This window comes from Carex rostrata, chromosome 18 (genome assembly GCF_964058835.1).
Source record: "Carex rostrata chromosome 18, lpCarRost1.2, whole genome shotgun sequence".
NCBI lineage: Eukaryota > Viridiplantae > Streptophyta > Magnoliopsida > Poales > Cyperaceae > Carex > Carex rostrata.
Genome location: NC_135935.1, coordinates 6,922,916 through 6,943,680, shown reverse-complemented (window position 1 = coordinate 6,943,680; position 20,765 = coordinate 6,922,916). Strand labels below are relative to the sequence as shown.

The following is a 20,765-nucleotide window of genomic DNA, read 5'->3' as shown; positions in this document are numbered from 1 at the left end:
GATTTTCCTCCGGTACCTCGTTCATAAATTCAAATTCTGACTCGTTTGGATCTTCATGTACTGGTGCCGGTCTGGGGTCAGGACTTGGTTCAGGCTCAGGTAAGGATGAAGGACCTCCATGCATGGATATAAGTGAGATAAAAGGTGGAGATTGTACTCGTGGTGGGACAAAAGGTGGAGATTGAGGTGAATTATGGTATATTTCTGCTTCCGGTTCTGCTACTGGCATTGAGATAAAAGGAGTGTGTGGTTCATAATTTGGTTTATCATTTTCTGCAACCGAAGCTTGGCCTGAACTCCCAGCCACTGACTCTCCGCGAATTCTGCATGCAAAAACTTCCAATAATCCACCGAACCGCACAACCTGCGCGATCAGGCCTCTCAATGCCCCGTCATCACCCAATGCGATTCTGACATACCTTCCTGCATGGACCATTCGGGCTTGAATCTGTAATTCCCAACGATTCCTATTGTAGCCGCTCACTTCATAAATAAGCGATTGCAACTGCTCAAATGAGAAATTTTCATCAACCCAATACGTATTTACTGGAGGTTTGGAGTAACGTGCCCCATTCTGGTCAAAAATGAATTTTCCTCCAAAATGTATTGAAATTGCAATAGGCATGGCCAATAAACTACATTCGGAGAAGGAAATATTTTGTAAGTTTACTGATTTCAAATGAACAGTAAATACGTATATGCATAGTAATGAATAGTAAATGAACAGTAAATACGTATATGAACAGTAAAAACATATGTGCACAGGAAATGAACAGTAAATACGTATATGAAAAGTACATGAACAGTAAATACGTATGTGCACGGTATATGAACAGTAAATACGTATATGCACAGTAAATGAATAGTTAACGAACAGTAAATACGTATGTGCACAGTAAATGAACAGTAAATACGTATATGCACAGTAAATGAATAGTAAATGAACAGTAAATGATTAGTAAACGAACAGTAAATACGTATGTGCACAGTAAATACGTATGTGAACAGTAAATGAACAGTAAATACGTACATCCACAGTAAATAACCAGTAAACAACAATACGTAAAAAAACCTGATTTAGCAGCTGAACAGTTCTTCTTTTCCTCCTCCCTCTTCTTCTCCTTTCCTCTCTTCTTCCTTCCTCTCTTCTTCTCCTCTCTTTCCTCTTTCTCCTTCTGCCTCTTTCTGTCTAAGAGTCTATTTATAACAAAAAAATGCGCCAAAAAAAAAAAAAAAAAATTTAAAGGTTGGAGCGCAGATAATTTCTGCGGGGCAGAATATTTAATCCCAAGCGCAGATAATTTCTGCGCTTCCAAACAATAATTTCGGGCCGCGCATTTGCTTTAAGATCCGTGCAGCGGATCTGTAATTACAAGGTCGGAGCGCAAATATTATCTGCGGGCGGGAATAAAAATTCCAGAGCGCAAATATTTTCTGCAGGGGGGGTATTTTTAAAATTTCGGTTGAAACCTGGAATTTTTATTTAATATATTTATTAGTTGGGTATTTTTAAAAAAATCGGCGCTGAGACTGAGAGTCTGAGACAGAGAGGGCTTTTCCACCGCGGGGCAAGTGATCTTCTTCTACGTGTGAAAGATGAATAGATGGACGGCTAAGGCTGCTAATGAGTCGAGCCGACTCGTAAATCGATGAGTTGAGCGGCTCAATATTTTATCACGAATCGGACTCAAAACTTAAAAAAGCCCGAATTCGACCCGGCTCGGCTCAGCTTATGTAAACACTTGGCTCGACTTGCGAGCTCACAAGTCGGTTCGCGAGCCGACTCATATTTTTACTTATTTTCACTTTCCATTAAGCAAGCATTTGTTATGACTTATGAGCAATCGAGTAATTGTTTTGACTTTTGAGGGATTAATACCCGTCTATTGCTCAATTTTTTTATGCGGATAAATTTTAAATTTCAATTTCAAAGTTCAAAGTTCAATTTCAATTTCAATTTTTTTTTTCAAATTTTAATTTCATTTTTTTTTTCAAATTTTAATTTCAATTTTTTTTTCAAATTTCAAAGTTTTTTCAAATTTCAAATTCTTTTCAAATTTCAAAAATTTGGATATCGCAATCTCAGATGCTAGTATACTGACGGTAGCTTCCTTAGCCCACAAGTTGTCCTCCCTCCAGTACATGGAAAATGAGGAACGACTGGCGTCAATCGTTCCTAGTGGGTCCCAAAATAGCTCCTTCGAATTTGGCTCTGACTTGAATTTTAACATCCCTTCTCAATTCCTTGTTTCAAATTTTAAAAATTTGAAATTTGAAAATTTTTGAAATTTAAAAACAATTTGAAATTTGAAAACAATTTGAAATTTGAAAAAACTTTGAAATATAATAAAAAAAATTAAAATTTGAAATTTATACGCATAAAAAAAAATTGAAATTGAAACTTGAAAGAAATCTATCCGTATAAAAAAAATTGAGCAATAGGCTGGTAATAATAATAACCCCTCAAAAGTCAAAACAATTGTTTGATTGCTCATAACAAATAACAAATGCTTGCTTAATGGAAAGTGCAAATAAGTACAAATATAAGCCGACTCGTGAGTTCGCGAGCCGAGCCGAGTGTTTACATGAGCCGAGCCAAGTTTTTTTCTTTCAAAAGCGAACCGAGTTTGAGTCGAATCATTTTGCTTCTCTCATTGAACCGAGCTGAGTTTGAGCCGAACCTTAATCATTAGCAGCCCTATGGACGGCTTGATGTTCCCCCCTATTTAGTGTACATAAAATGTTTGATGAAATTCCTGAGCGACATTATCGTCTGTTCTAGTTAGGGCTGCACAAAAAAGTTTGTAGTTTGTGATTCGATTTGAGCTTGATTCGAAAAAAGTTCGCAATTAATTCAATTCAAAATTTGTTTGTTCTGAAACAAATGAAAACAGTTCGGTTCAAATCTTATTCAAATCAAACTCAAATTAGGTACAATTCGTTTGAAATTGAATTACGAACTATTTAGGTTTGAATCTCAAATAATGCAACTAATGGATTCAATCATCAATCTTTAATAATGCAAAAAAACCAAAATTATATTATAGCTCGAAATTGCTAATGTAATGGTAATTTATAATAGAAAAAAGTTTTAGCAGCGTAACAAATTAATAATAGAATAAGTTTCATTTGATTAGATTCATGTCGTGATTTTAATCAATCCAGCAACGTAAAAGATAAGGGAATCTGAAGTTGGCCCAAAATCCATAAGTGTGAATTCGTAAAAAGTAAAAAGAAACCATGTAAATTTTGTTCTGCGAGAAGAAAACTAATGCATAAACTACCGGTATAACTAGAGCTACCAAAAAATATATAATTCGTAATTTGATTGAGTTCGATTCAAAAAATTTATAGTTTACAATTAATTCAATTCAAAATTAGTTCGTTCTGAAACAAATCATACTAGTTCGGTTCGAATCTTATTCAAATTCAAACTCAAACTAGGGTAAATTCAATTCGTTCGCAGCCCTAGTTTTAGTCATGACCTTACAGCTTTTGGTTCTTCTTCATTATTGTATTGGAAGTTTAATTTCCATAATAATTGATGAATTTGCATTTTTGACCATCAATTCACCAAAGATATATAATTGATTTTGGTGTACTTAAATACAAATAATTCGCTAATTCAAACTAAAGTAAGAAGATTGATTTTCACACATCAGGCAATGTAATGTAACATTTATTTTCTCTTGATTTTCTTTCTAGCACCAAGTTGGGATCGATGTCACCCATTTTTTGTATCTTGAATTATGATTAATCTTTCTTTCACTCTTCCTTTTCTTGCCATCGAATTCGTGCATCTGTTTTTCCTTCTCTTTGTCCTGAAAACAAAAAAATCACAAAAATGGACGATGTAATCTCAGTGCAAATTAGTGCTTTGCAACATGAATCACCAAAGGTAACAAATTTTTGACAGAAGCTGTCAAGTTATTAGCTGCTATAGACTGAGCAGAAACGCACCAAAGTAATAAATCAGTACAATACGAGTTGACTTTATCAAACTTAAAATCAAGAATACGATACATCTATTATATATATAATTTTTTACTAATTTAATTTTATTATTAATTCTTATTATACAAATTAAATGATAAAATACGAAATAATAGCTAAGTATACATTAAATACAATCGATACTGTCTTCTAATAACAAACACAAAGTGGTGTAGCGGTAATGCCGTATCCAGACGTATATAGACGTATCAGATACCGTATCAAGATAATAAGGATACGCCACGTATGCTGATACATTAGCTGGCGTATCCGATACTTGTCCAACACTGGTACGGAACCTATATTAAAGTACCTGAGTAACATAGCATGCAAGTTTGTGTTTTTCAGAAAATACCTGTCGGTACGAACAGAAAGGCATTAAATGTACCTGAGTTGATATTTCATTGTGATCTTCAATCTGATTTGCTCGTTTAGTTTCTTGTAGTTTCTCTTCTAGAGTGCATTTACAGCCTTTGACAGTTAGCTTTTTGAATAATTCTGATCTCTCTTCTTCTAACCCTTGTGTTAACTGACAAAAAAAAGCAACAACAAATCAACAAAGGAAGGAGACAACATCTATCCATGTTCCTTTAAATCCCTTATTCAAATACTCATCAATTATCAAACCAAGTAACAATTTCATATTTTCTAATGCTCAAAGAACAGTGAATTTCTTTTTACAAGGAAGGAACTATAATTTTCTTACAGGGAAAAGAAATGGCAAATGACACCAAAAATGGCATGAATATTACCTTCAAAAGGCGCCGCTCAAGAGAAGACACTCTTTCCATAAGAGATCCTTTGAGAGGTACTTCTTCAAGAACAACAGATAGATCTTTGCATGGATCATTATCAATTTCCTCTGTTGGTACTGGTAAATTCTTCTGTGCTTCTATGTAATTGATCTGCGTACGTACAAGCATCAAAAAACCCTTTTTCTTATGCACTGATCTATTCTTGCTGAATTTTGTCATGAAATAGGAAATTTACCTAGCTAGACATGCAAGCATTTCATGAATTCAAGATGAACAATAAAAAATTTAAGGATTGACAAAAGGTTCAACAGAGAACTCTCAACTAGAAAGGAAAAAATATCTCCATGAGAAACAAAAAAATGGCTAGTACCAGATGGTCCAAACGGTCAAGCCTTTGTATAACAGGCAAATTGATCTGCTTCTGATTCTCATTATGCTCCATTTTCTGGTAAACGCTGTTCAGATAAAGTCTGACTTGCAATGGATTCCAGTTTCTGGGGTTGTACACAGAGAGAATCAGAGAAAGAGGTTTTAAATTATAGCACAAATTTCGGTCTCATATTTCAGTACATACATTTTGCACCAAACAACCAATTTCGGTTTCATACCGGTACCTAAACATCATTTTTGAAACTGATAATTTTAGCATCTTAATTTTTTTAACAATTATCATCAAATCTTGTTTATATAAAAAAGTTAAATTTGTAGATATGTTCTCCACTATTTGAGTATGATGTATATTACATAACTTTGATTTAATTTGCAATTTGATTGGTAATAAGATAAAAAAATGAAGAAAAAAAAAGAGAGAAAATTTCCGGTTTGCCCATCAAAACTTTTAAAATATTTAATTTCTCCATAAAAAACATCTTAATATCTGATATACCGATAAAAATTTAACATTCTTTTTTCTATTCCCTTTAATTCATAAATATATTATTTATTTAAATTGACAAATATTCTCTTTCTTTCAATTGAAGATGCCTTTTAATAGTTGAAACATGTTTGAACAACACCTAACAAAATTTATATACTGAAATAGAATAATAAGATATCTTGCTTTAAAGAAAACCTAACACTGATGAAATTTTTTTTCCAAATTTGTAACAAAAATAACACCAAACACCTTACCTACACCTCTATTCAAATCATCGGAAACAAGATTACAGATCACGAAGTAACTCATAAATGAGAAAATTGATCCAAATAAGAGAACCGACGGTGAAAATCGCGTCATTAACACAACACTATTTGTAAAATTGAAGGATTGTTGTAATAAGCAAGCTGAAAACAACTCTGATCTCACCCAAAGAAACCGAATTATCCAATAAGATTCAATATTTAAGAGTGAAACATACCTTAGGGGAAGATCGAAATCCAGTGAGAGATTGGTGAGCTCTAGATTTTGATTGTTAGCTGTTTTTATTCAAGTACAATGCCACAAGCACATGGTTTTAAAAAACTTTTATCCAAATTAAATGGTTCAAGAAAGGTTTTAGAAATACTACAGGCGTCATTTCTGGTTTTATAAGGAAAAAAGTTTTAGTTTTCATCCGAAAAGGAGCTTTAATGCTTTAATTCAATTTAATCATGTAAAAATAATTAAGAGATATTTCCATTTAAAAAGAAGAGTATATTTTTATCAATTTAACTTTTAAAAATTTTAAATAATAGATTTAATGAATAAAAGAGAATTTAAAAAAGAATGTTAAATTTTCATGGATATACTGAATATTAAAATATTTTTATATGAAAATTGACTATTTCAAAAGTTTTGATAGATACCCTAGAAAAAAAAAATAGTTTTGAACAATAAATCCATGATACCATTCCGGTATGTTACAGTTCCGCTGAAATCTCAGTACTTGATTTCTTATACACAGAAGAGAAAAAAATATTTATTAATATGCATTTGATCAGTTTGGAAGCATTAACCGGTGGCCATACTCTCATGATATTTTTTTACGTATCCATGTGCTTATCTTGTCTAATAAAATAAAATATTATCTCACCTTTTCCATGCCTTGTCGATCTCTGCAAAAATTCAAAGCTCCAACTACTTCAATCAATTAAATGCCACCTGTGGCCATGTAGTTGCAAGTCAGTGGTGTATTGGACATGGCTAAATTTCAAGTTACATTTTTTAAGTCCAAATTTTACAAAAAAAAAAATAAATAAATAAATAGACCAAGTTTCAAGCAACTCAACTAGGGGAATTTTTTTATAAAACGTAAATAAATAGAAAAATCAGAAAAAATTGATTTCTCTCCAAATTCCAAAAATCATCAGAACCGAAAATATTACACCTCAGATCACACTATAAATTCCACAAAAGTAGTAACCGTATATTATTTTCGGTTACTGATAGTAAAAGAAAATAAAGTGATAACCGTATATAATTTTCAGTTACTAAAAAATGTAAAAAGAAAAGAAAAAAAAGATGGTAACCGTGGATTTTATTAGATTACCATAATTAGATTTTTTTTTTTTTTTTGCAATTTATGGAATTGTGGGGTGTAACCGTTTGTACAAGGGGGTAACCAAAAATTTTATTCAGTTATGATGGTTTTTTTTTAATTTGGTGAGTAATCAATTCGTTTTGTGATTTTTATTTATTTATTTACGTTTTATATAAAAAATCCCTCAACTAGGAGTGTCAATGACACTCTTTTATCCGTTTACCCGATTCTTATTGTATCCAAAAACACGTGTAAGGGTAGAATTTTTTTCGTTAGTATCGGGTTCGAGTAACAATTTTTTCCGTTATCTTACCCGTTGTCGTATAAGATAATTTTTAAAAATAAATATTATATATATATATATATATATATATATAGTGATGCTGTGATGTTTTGAGAAATAAAGATGGTGTTTTACTTTCCGCTCATATCTCTATTTTCAAAGTTCAAATATTCAATTTGAACTTCTCAACATTATCTTTATATTAAAATGTGCTTGGAGACCAAATTTTACATTTTTTTAGAATTTTTTTACTAATTTAAAAAAAAATGATACAAATTAATAAAAGTTTTGTATTTTATTACATTTTCATAATACAAATTACTTATATTCATTATTCTTTTTTTATTGTTTTGAAAAAACATTTTATCCAAAGCACAAATCGAGATGTCAATAGCACTATTTTATCCGTTTATCCGACCCGTGCCGTATTAAAATAAAAAACAGATAAGAATGAAGATTTTTTTTTTTTATTATCATAATGAATACGGATATGAAAATATCTCCACCCAATCCGTATCATACTCGTTGACACCCCTAAACTCAACTTAAGAAATCACACCATTAAACAAATGCGGCAAGGCCAAACCACCTAAAATGATTAGTATGGTTAAAAAAAATTTGTATGGGAGAATAAAGAAAAGAAATATCAAAAGGAGAGAAGGTACTTTTGCAATGGTATTAGTAAGAAGCATTGGACCCACTAGTGAGATGGATTTTTTTCATGAGGAAACATATAATTTTGGGTTAGTGCATGGGGAAGAAATTTTAATTGAATAATACTGCAACCATCTAGGCCCATGTACATGAAAAATAAGCCCATATAAGTGTGATTTAAAAAAGAATCCAACTAATTAGGCCCAGTTATTTCAGCCCAAATGAGGAGCACCCACTAAAAAAGGCCTTATGGAAAATGATTTACAAGTAAATTAAAAAACCAACTAAAAAAGGTATCTAATTAGGAGTAGAACTAGGGTGCTCTTAAGCTCACTAAAGTTTTGGTGAGCTTAACTCTAAACCTCATCAAATCGATTTCAAATGATGAATCCGAACCGTTGAAACCCGCCTACCTTATGTGTGATGCATCTACATGTGAAATTTTTAAACATTCAAATTAATTTAGTATAAAGTCAAGCGGTCAAAATTAGAAGGTTAATAAATTAATTTTAGTGCATTCATTTTTTGAATGTTTTTTACCGCTTGACTTTATACTAAGTTAATTCGAATGTTTAAAAATTTCGCATGTAGATGCATCACACGTAAGGTAGGCGGGTTTCAACGGTTCGGATTTGTCGTTTGAAATCAATTTAATGAGTTTTAGAGTTAAGCTCACCAAAATTTTAGTAAGCTTAAGAGCACCCTAGTTCTACTCTCTAATTAGATTTTATTTTTATACTATAAACTATTAACTTTTAAATTTTTGTGGCGACATTATTTTGCGGTCAGGAATGATTAGTGTTTGGACATATATATCCTAGGATTTTGATTCAAACAGTTGGTGTGTCGTGACATTGACATTATAAAAAAAAAAAAAAATTAAGGATTTGATTATTGCTTGTTACATAGAACATGACCAAGTCTATACTTTGTGTTTGAAAATATCAAGCTTTTTCTTGTGATGATTATTTTATATATGAGATGATTTTACTCTGTTAATGGGACCCACAAAAAAATTGTCCGGGGACAGGGAACAGAGGGTTTGGCTTTTCATGGTGCTGATTATCCATTTTAACCTTTTGTATTATTGGAAGGCCAAGTTATATATATACATACAACTGGATCTGAATTATTATTATTATATATTGTGCCTATGCATGGTGGTCATAACCATATGACTCTAAGAGGAATTAATACAATTTGTTAATTATCTGAATCAATTTGATAATGTCATTTTGAGAGTTTTAAAGGGAACAATGATTCAATTTGATAATTTTGGAATAATTTCTTTCTAACTAAACTACTCTAATTTATTCCAAATATCTTAAATAGGTTTATCATTATTTCCAAATTGATTCAAATTCAGTGAAGTTGATTCCATTTGATGATTTAGAATTGGAATAATTTATTTTATACCAGCGCTATTGATCAGAGATGCACTTCTTGGGCACAGTTAATTAGTTATCAAACCTTGTTGGAAATTCACATATACCCAAATTCAGGAGAGCACAATATGTTTTATGATCTCTGACAATAATCTCTCCTGCGATTTGTACCATTTTTGTAATACTCGATAATCTTATTTATTTATATGAAATTTATTTGGACTTATTTATGATATTGAATAATATGAAGGTCTAAATTGTAAAAATACAAAACTATATAAAAATAAATAAATAAAACTATCGTGGCATTCAAGCCACCACGTGGCTCCGTGCATGAAACAAACAGAGTTTGGAATTTTTTTTAAAAAAAAAAACTCAAATTGTGGATATTTTTTACGGTTTGAAATTAAAATTTTAACTCGTAAAAAATATCCACGGTTTGAATATTTTTAAAATTCTAGTTCAAACCTGATTATTATTATTAAAATATTTTGCTATTTTTTTTTTTTAAATGTCGGCATATATAAGATGCTAATGTTATCAATTTCACAAGAGAAGACCTAATATAATGTCCATTTTTTATTGACTTGACTTGCAAGTCTTTCCCAGAAAGGTACGAAGTACAAGTATATATATAGAGACAAATCCAGATTCATTGAATGGAATGAGATTGATTGGCTCCATTTATTTTTAATTTTTTATTTATTTATACTATAATTTTAATATAATTTAAACTAAAAATATTATGAATAGTGTGAAATTGATCTCATTCGTTGTAATTCTTTTATATGTATATTTGAAATCTATTCATGTTTAACTCTCATAGTCTGAAAGTCTGACTCCACCTCTAGTATGTAAAATAGAGCTATTAATAAGGATTATATATATTGCACATATATATTTTTTTTAAAAAGTCGGTATATGTATGCAATCTTTCCTTTATTATGCTTAAATATTTAAATTAGATGCACACATTAATTTAGCACAGAGGAATTCAGATCTCAGCAAAACAATTTCAAATAAGAATTTCAACAAAATATTAAGGTATATGCAACAGAGTATATTGTTTTCCTAAGCTATGATTCCATTTATTCCTTTAAAACTAAAAATTGCAGATAATTATTACTTCAATATTCAATAACAATTGAGGATATTAAAATGGCATTTTTAGACAACTTGGCACCATCCATGAATTCCTTGTCCAAATAATTACCTTTTCCATTGATTTGATATAAAAATTTGAAAACCAAACTTTATTTTTTTAGAAAAATAAAATAAAATTTTATCTTTGTAAAAAAAAAATACTAATACCCTCATGTCTTTCTTGAATCTACTAATTACATTAATGAATTTATTTTTAGCATTCAACTATCTTCACTAAGAAGAACCAACATTTAGTCTAGTAACAAAGACAGTATCATTTATGTAGAAGGCCGCATGTTCAAAACCCAGATAAAAAAATCCCTTCTAGATATTAAATAGTTGGGTGGTTTGACTCCCAACTTTTATTCAAAAAACCTATCTTCAATGATTTATTTACTATAAGAGAGAAAATATATGTCTTATTTGTAACACACATATATCTAAATGACACTATATATATGTCACACATAGAAAAATAAAATATTTGTTCACATAAACTGATCAAATAGAAGACTAAATATTTTTCTTACACATGATATATTTTTTTAATAAAGAGTAAAATAAAAAATTTATAAATTTGAAATGCGTTTTAGTTTTAATTGAAAAGTCAATAAAATAAATAAATTTATGAGTTTTTAAAATTTGGAAAGATAATATGACAGTATAATATTATTAAATTGTCCGAAGTATCCGGTGAATGCATTTTTTAAGATGCTCGGACTACTACTCCATGGATCCAGGTTTCAGGTTCTAACAAATATGAGGAGGTTCCAATGCCTCATGTTTTTCATACCTCATATTTTAAATTTTCGTTTTCAAAGTTTAAATTGTCGATCTGAACCGTTGAACATGGTATATATACTAAAATATAATTAGGGATGAAATTTATAATTTTTGAAAAAATTTTACTATTTTTTAAGAGGGTAGAAAATCACTGTTTTTTGAACGGTTCAAAAACAATGATTTTGTACATATCTTAAAAAATAGCAAACAAATTTCAAAAAATATAAAATTCCATCTCCATTCATATTTTAGTATAAATATTACATTGAACAGTTCGGATAGATAATTTGGATTTTGAAAACAAAAATATAAAATATGAGATATGAAAAATATGAGACATTAGAATCCTCCTTAACAAATATAGTAAATTTCAGGTCCCAGTAAGTTTCCCAATACATTTAACTATATAAAAACAACAGCTTTTTTAAACCTTTTTTAGTTCTAACAAAAATAGTAAATTTATTTCCTATTCAAACTTATACAAAGATGATAGATAAATGAGAAACAACCAGTGAAGCTGGTCAAACTATTTACTGGTACGGTCAAATATGTACCAGTTGGTTTTCAAAAAAGTCAAATGCTAAGTGCATACCTCACTATAATAGTATCCAAAATGAAAATAAAAAAACAATAGCCTGATACGTTCTAAGTAAAAAAAAGAGCAGATTACCTGTCCCCCGGAGTGTAGGAAAATTTTGCCCCCTCTAACCCTGCAACTGGGACTGGTTAGTTTTAAAGGGGCCCGGTCACTGTTCATTTTTTATTTTGGAATCCACTAACAGTGACTCTGGAGTCTGGAATTTCCTTCTCCCTGGAGGACAGAGGATTCGATCTTAGTAAAAAAAGTCCAATTGTATGATAAACACAAAACAATTATAGACTGATAAAACATACCAGTCAGACAAGAGAAAATAATCTAAATTCAAACTTGGCAAAATTGACTAAAGTATTCCATATTTTTACTAAAACTGACAGCAAAACTGTCATAAATTGGAACTGATACAGTTCCAATAGTTGATAAGACTGGTACAGCGATTTGTACAAAAATTATTATACGAAAGTATAAAAAAGAATTGTAATAAAAAATAGAAAGAGGCTTGAGTCTTTTAATTCCTCTTTAGAGGCTTAAGTATAAAAAAGAATTATAATAAAAAATAGAAAGAGGCTTAAGAATCTGCTTCTTTAGAGCTCAAAAATACTTTTTATATTACAAAACTAGATCCACACTAATATTAAATGATCCCCTGAATTATAATCTTTAGTCCAATTAACTCCGGTTAAAATCAGACAGTTGAGATGCGTACTCTTTTGAGTTAATGCAGACGATGAGGACTCCCGAACCGAATAGGCACGTTGATACCACTTGATAGCATTGGTTGTCAAGTGTCAAATCACATCACAAGTCTTTGAACACATATCCTCCGCATTAACTCAAAAGGGAATCTTTTGAATTAATTTATAAATCTCAACCGTTTAATTTTAAATGAAGCCAAGCTCCTGCTTCTAATATAAGAGGTCTTTTAATATTAGTGTAAATTTAATCAGTATAAATTTTAAAATAAATCGAATAATTAAAATTCATTAACTCGAAAGATTCTCTTCTTTGTTAATGCAGAGGATATGAATTCCAAGTCCTTGAGGCTTGAGCTAATCCATTTGTATTTTTATTTTATTTCCATTTAAGAAAAAAGTATATAGCTGCTGGAACTGGATTGGTGGGGATGTCATGTCATGTACTCATTGGACAACTATGGCAGCGTAGCAGGTAAGAGATCTTTTTCTATCCAACCAATTCATAAATCGTAACTGCTACTGTCATGTGGGACCCAGAAGGCAACGGCCGACCCCACAACTAGAGTCTGTTGTTAGTCGCCTCAATGGAATCTCATAAAAAAGCTAATATTTGTACACTCTTCTGTATCTTTTTCTCTGAAAAACAAAAAATAGAAGTTTTTTTTGCATAATTGCATGGATAGGAAGCTAATTTGGTTTTTAAATTAGTACATTGGTAGGTATATTTTACATACATAAATTGTGCAGAATAAATAGTGGGAGTCAAATAACAATTATTTTTCTTTTTGTGAAGGTGTTCAGATCAGTTCTAATATCGAAATAACTTCATTATTCTGAAACTTTTTTTAATTTACATGTTTAATTTAGGATTGAAGAGAGTGTTGAATTAGCCATATTATATTATATTATGTGTGTGTTTATACAGAGAGAGAAATAGGCTACCATGCTTTACAAATTAAGAGGCATCTTTTATTTTCTATTTCAGACCATTGGATATACTTTAAAAATTGTGCAGTTAAACCCGATCTGATCTAAAATTGTCGCTGGATTCAATTATTTCGGCAGTTCAGTCACTGGACTCGTCCAGTAGAGACGATTTCACCCCAAACCGAGTCCGACCCAGCCACCTAATCCTAAAGAGAGATAAACCGACTAAGTAAATCAAGACTTAACAACTACTGTCAAGTATATATATTTAAAAAACTTTAACAACAGCTGTCAAGTATAATTTTTTCAATTAGTAATGTTAAGTTAATCAAGACTTTCACTGAAATAGCAAATTGGGTCCTCTTCAAATTAAGTACCATCCAAGTTACGCAATCTAAACGTTATTAAAATTATAAACAATTGTTTAAACTAATACTAATCAAATTAGTATTATTCCGGAATAGAATGATAATTATATTGTAATGCAACTTGTTAAATATGATATTTAACTGTCAACGATCGGCTTGATTTGAATAAGTTTGAAATTAATAGTTGTGTAATAGTATTTCTACATCCCCATATTCTGAACCTAGTACAATTATGATTTGTGAATGATTACAAAAAACAAGAAGATTGCGTAAAAAAAAAAAAAAATCCTGTTAAGATTTGAAAATTTTCATTTAAGGTCGTTATTTTTTTATATCTCAAATGGAATTACCATCACAAGTTATTAGATTTAGTTTGGATTTCAAACTTAGCCTAGATAAGAGTGAAATTCAAAGGTTTAAATAGTGTTTATCGCGTCATAGCGGAATGGCTAAAAATACAGCGCTATGCCCAAACAGCACCACTATAGTGAATAACATCATAAGTTTTATGATCTAAAAATGCTATAGCATGCTATTTAGAACCTTGATAAAAATATATCAGATACAAAGCGGACAATGATAAAATCATATATGTATTTTTTTTGGATACAAATAAAGATCGAAATTATATTAGATGGATACATATCAGATTGGATATTTATTAAAAACACATAAATATTATTAAAAAATGCAAAAGTTTAAGATTCATCTAATTATAATTGTAAATAACATCATTTTTTAATAATATATAGTAAATTATATAATATATATCTATATATCTATTGTTCAAATCTGAATAATTAAATTTTTGTATCCATATTCTTACGGATATTCGAATATTAAATATTTGTATATAATTTCGAACACGGATCGGATTTTATCCGCTGCATTTTCACCCCTAAGCCTGGCCATAATTCAAGTTGATATTAGTGGACTGGAGGAGCTACGCCACAGAAGAACCGAATGTCAAATGTCCAAATGTCAGATGCACGTGTGAATCTGTTCGGGGGCGGTTTCGCATCGCAAAGCAAAACATGGCGTGCTCCTGCCCTCCCATGTGTTGCGTCATCCTTTGCAAATTGCTACACATCATTTTCTTATGAGTCCACTTTTTCATTTTTTATAATGTTCTATTTTTCAATTCCCCCCGTTTTATTTTCCCTGCTTGGGGAATCTAATAATTGTTAAACACTATTTTATAGTTTTAAGTTTTCTAAAGTTGATAGGGATTAAGAGATATTGATATTTTTGGTAAAAATATATAAGTTTTTTAAAGTTTCATAGAATTGTGATATAAAATCATCTAATAAAAAATAATGGATGTAATATTAATTTGTAAATAGAAAAGGAACTAAAATCATATTTGACTATATTTTTAATGGATGTATTAAAAAGAATTGCACACTATGTCATGGCACAACACGGAGTCTTCCACTTATCAGACACGATATGTCATGAAAAAAATGTCTCATACTTGCATAAAAATTCAGCATCTTTCTATATAATTTAAATTCCAAAATTATTTCATCATTATCTTCATTATTATTATTGTTGTTGTTGTTGTTATATTGTAAAATGATTTACTACTGAAAAGTTATTAAAAAGTAAGACACTCAATACAAAAGTGGGTCCAGATTTCTAAAGTAACACAATCTTTGTGTTTTGTATCGAGACCGTCCAATTCAAATACGTCGCTCGAAATTGCTTCGCGATTCGAATTTATCTCTCGGTATGTGTGCACTCCACTTCGAATAGATTATCACAAATTCGAATTGAACAGTTCCGATTTAAAACTCAAAGATTGAGTTACTTCACTGGATCTGAACTACACAAAAGTCCCATATTAAAGTTTATAGAGGAGATGAATAATACGGCATAATACAGGTTTGGTATCTTCTCTTATGTTTCTTTTGTGATCATGTATGTGGCGGGTCAGAAGGTTGCCCTTGAGAGAAAAAATTGGAAAGGAACACAGATTGCTACACGTGAACCAAAGTAGAAGAAAACAGATTGCTGTTGAAATTGGGATAATAAAGTCAATGAACAATATGCTCTGTGATTTTTTTTTTTCTTCAAAAAAGTAAATCAAAAATTTTGCGCTTCTGGATTTTTTTTTAAAATCTATTCCATATTTTTCAGAAATAAAATAAAAATAAAATTGAAATCCATGCTGTCCAGTTGAGATCGTCAAGCTTCAGAGCATGAAATATAATACTTGTATAAAACTGTGTTATAAAACTGAAAAGTAAATTACCATCATATAAAATTTACTCTAACAAGACTACTAGATATTAAAATAGAATAAAACAAATTATTCTCACCCATTTTATACACATCTTAATTATTTGTAGATGAAAGTGTTTATATTTATCATGTAAGTTCATATTTTAAATTATAAGCATTTATATCTAATATGTAAAATGTTCACCACTTTTTATTTTCTGAATAATCATAAAAAATGTAATTTAAATATTTGTCAAATAAGTAAAAAAAAAACAACTTTCATAATATTTATAATTTATTCATAAAAACATTAGGTATAAATTTTTTTTTGAAGTGAAAGGTGGAGGTCTAGCCTACCAGCTTCTTTCAAACCCATAACCTTTTACATAGGAATTATGTGGATTTTTTTTAAAATAGAATAAATTTTAATTATTTTAAGAAAACAAGCACCATTGGTTTGTTTTTTAGAAAAAAAAAGCTCCACTAGGGATTGGTGGATGGATAATTTAAATTTTATTCTGAGCAATCTACATTGATCATTTCTACTTATTTCTTCATCTACCGATTCATCCTAGAGATCGGTGGAGCTATTTTTTCTAAAAAAACAAACCAATGGAGCTTGTTCTGTTAGAATAATTAATATTGATTCTATTTTTTTTTTAAAAAGTCGCTATGTGCCTTTGCTACTAGACCAAAAACTGATTCTCCTTAAAAAGGAAATGATACATCTAAAATACAAATAACAAATGGGGTAGATAAAAAAAAATGCAATTATCACTCCTCATAAATAATAGGATCATGATAACAATCCCCGCAGGTCTATCCCCGCAAAAAATCCCGCACAAACTGCCAAAAAAGTCATGGGGGGACTGCTCAAATCATTAATACTCCACAGAAACTGTTAGTATTTAACTTGAAGCATCAAAGTATTTATCGTGGATTTGCAAAGTATTAATCCCTATGCAATGATCTCTATTTATGACTGAATAAATCAATCCATTAATTGTCCCCGCACAAAATTTTCTTTTTTTTTGAATTGTCCCCGCACAACTGGGAACCATTAAATAAACAATCCCCTCATAAATACTTGTCAGTTATCCTCGCACAAAATTTTCTTTTTTTTTTGGATTGTCCCCGCACAACTGGGGACCATTAAATAAATAATCCCCTCACCGAATGATAAATATTTCTCACACATAATGATAAATATTTTATGTTACATAGATAAAAACTTCTCAGACATAATTGGAATTTTTCAGTAAAACATCAATGATAAATACTCTAAGACATAATGATAAATATTCTATGTTACATGGATAAATACTCTATGTTACAAAGATAAATATTTTATGTTATATAGATAAATACTTCTGAAACATAATTGCACTTACAATAAAACATCAATGATAAATACCCTTAGACATAATGATAAATACATAATGATAAATATTTTATGTTATATGGATAAATACTTTATGTTACATAGATAAATATTTCTCAAACATAATTGCAACTTATAGTAAACATCAATGATAAATACTCTCAGACATAATGATAAATATTTTATGTTACATGGATAAATATTTCTCAGAAATAACAAATAAACATTTATTAATGGGGATTGTTATTAGATAACAGTATAATTAATGCGGGAATTGTTTTTAAAGGAATAATTAATGCGGGAATTGTCATTAGAGGAAAACATAATTAATGCGGGGATTGGTATTAAATGACCGTCTAATTTAATACGGGGATAAATGGAAATTTTTAGTGAAATAAGTGAGGAGATATATGGCAGTTAAGGAAGAGAGAGAGTGTGGGGATAAATGGAGGGACGGGGGTGGGGGAATTAGTATAATTATTCTAAATAATATCCTATAAAATTCATGCCCTACAAACACATGGATTTGAAAATTTGAAATGGACTATTTTGGTAGAGACGTAGATATTTAATATACATTTCACTTAGACATTAAATGGGAGGAAATTAAAGATGAAAGGTGATGGAAATGGAATGCAACTTGCAACCCTTGTTCTTCCCCCTTTCTAGTTATCTCTATCTATTTTCTATAAAATACTTTTCCTTGATAATGACCTTTACGGGTTGTGTTAAATCCTAGAATGCGGCATCCACATGATATATTTATATTATAATTTTTTTTTGGGTCCATTTGACAATTAAAACCTAATTGCCTATGTCATGGGGAATTAATAATATATGTCATTTCAATTTCATCCAAGTTTGACTTAAATAAAATGAAGCTACCTCAAATGCTTCCACAAAACGACTTTTCGCTCTAAAATCCAATTCAGTCCTTATTAGCATTTAAGATACATTAGTAACATTTTTTTTTCCTTGTTTGGGATTTTGCATTTTATTTACTTACAAGAGTCAAATCAATTCTAAAACTTTTCCAATTGATTAATATAACTTAATACACGATAGAAAAAAGTAATTATATTCAGAAACATAGTCAGGATTTTTATCAGGAGCACGTAGGCAATAAATTTTACTGATACAACTAGTAATTTGTATATTGCTGTAAATTAACTAATTTAGATTGTGTGTTATTCAAAAGTAGAGAAAAAAAATGTTCTAGAAATAGATAGTTGTCTTCTCTTATTGAAAAAAAATGTTCTAGAAGTAGATCTATATCTATTAAAATTCAAGAGTGGATAGTTGTCTTTCCTAGTTCAATATGACTCCACCACTGATTATATCGTTATTTGTGAAGTTGCGCCACTTAAAAAAATAGTTAAATTAGAGATGAAATTAACAGATTTTTGGTTACAAACATAGTACAATTCATCGTTATTTACCGAAAATAAAAATAAAAAAACTTCTTTACTTCATAAGATTGTTTTCTTTTTCCTCCAATGTCCTTGAAAAAGATATGATCAGATATCTACAATGACAACACAGTGTTCCATAGAGTTTCCTTAATAGTGTTTGCTACAGAAGATCTGGTAAGTGGAGCCGTGTCGGTGTCTGACAGACGCGGATACATAGACCCAGTCAAATGTTCCCGTTAATCAGTCCAGTCTACGAGTTTACGGACACGCTCATTTCGTACCTAATCCAGATAGACTCGGTTTTATACATATATAAAAACCTACATATATACATATATGAGTAAGGCTTGGATGCTAAGAGGTTTGACAAAACCCGCCAGGGGCCAACCGGATCCAGTCTGCCTCTGCCTGCTTTTCGGGGTACTCGTGTCCGAGCTCAGATATACACGGGTACGAATATGAAACGGGCCGATCACGATCGATTTTTTTGGGAAAAAATCCGAACTAACCCAGAGCGAATTGAACCCATGTCCGCTCGTTGTACCCGTGCCCGCTCGCTGTACCCGCACCCGTGTACCCTACCCGTTGTACCCGTTTTTTATTTCAAAAATTTCCTCCGGTTCAAGTCAAATCCGGACCGGTCAAATCAAACCTGGACCGGCCCTACCCGTACTCGGACTGACCACATTTGACATTTTTTTTCTGTTAAAATTTAAATTTTATTTCCCCCCAATCAAATCTCTTTAAATACACCCCTCTTCCTCCCAATATTTTCACATCTCCATCTTAATTCTCAAATTCCCAATATCTTTATTATCTCAATCTCAAATTTTAAATTTATTGTTAAAAAATATATATATAGTTGTAACACCCCCAATCCGGAGGTGCAACAATTTCGTGTCACACCCCCGATCCGGAGGTGCAACAATTTATACCACGTCTATTTACCATTTAATTAATATAACATAAGACATGGATCTTTTTATGCATTGCCAATAGCATCCATTATTATTCCCACATCCCAATTTATTTACAACAATTATCTGACATTTTATAGTGGATGATGCCAGAGATATATTCTCCGCACCCTGTCAGATATAATAAACCCAAATCCCATACCTTTAGGTGACCCTATTGTCAATTACCCAGAAGCGCTCTTTATCTTCGTATAATAAACCTGTAACCCATAAGGGAAAATGAGTGAGTGAGAAATAATAAATTATTTCTCAGTGCTGATTGCTATTCAGATTATTGGATTCGAAGGAAATCCATATTCAGAATGAAATCACCGCACGAGAAACAACTAGTTTATTTCATAATGACGAATGCAAATGGTCAATAACATTATCCAATTGAATAACAAATATTTCATAATTAAATCAGAACTCTAAGAATATTATCATAATAAATGGTTTGGGTCAAAAATCTTTTAAACCATAATGTCAGGTAATGTTTGAGACCTAATCTTTAGAACCACTAAGTCTGATAATATTTGATTTCTTAACTTTACAATTTATAGTCTGGTAACACTGAAAGATATTATAACATGTATCTGTCGTGTCAGGGCTTATACCATTATAACTATTCTGACATATTTTTAACAGAACCAATACGGAAATAATATTACAATACTGTCATTATCGGAAAGAAAATCAAGGATAAGACAGTTACCATAGTTCATTAGTTTCACAATCACAATTCACATT

At 30.6% G+C, this 20,765-nt stretch overlaps 1 long non-coding RNA gene across 1 annotated transcript; it reads right to left on the bottom strand.

Annotated features, from left to right (window-relative positions):
- Window positions 1–4,332: 4,332 nt before the first annotated feature.
- On the bottom strand, window positions 4,333–5,239 carry LOC144569897 (uncharacterized). The gene is made up of 3 exons (XR_013516176.1): window positions 5,119–5,239; window positions 4,746–4,898; window positions 4,333–4,522 (listed from the first exon to the last, which is right to left on the bottom strand). It is a non-coding gene; the product is annotated as an uncharacterized LOC144569897 (long non-coding RNA).
- Window positions 5,240–20,765: the final 15,526 nt, after the last annotated feature.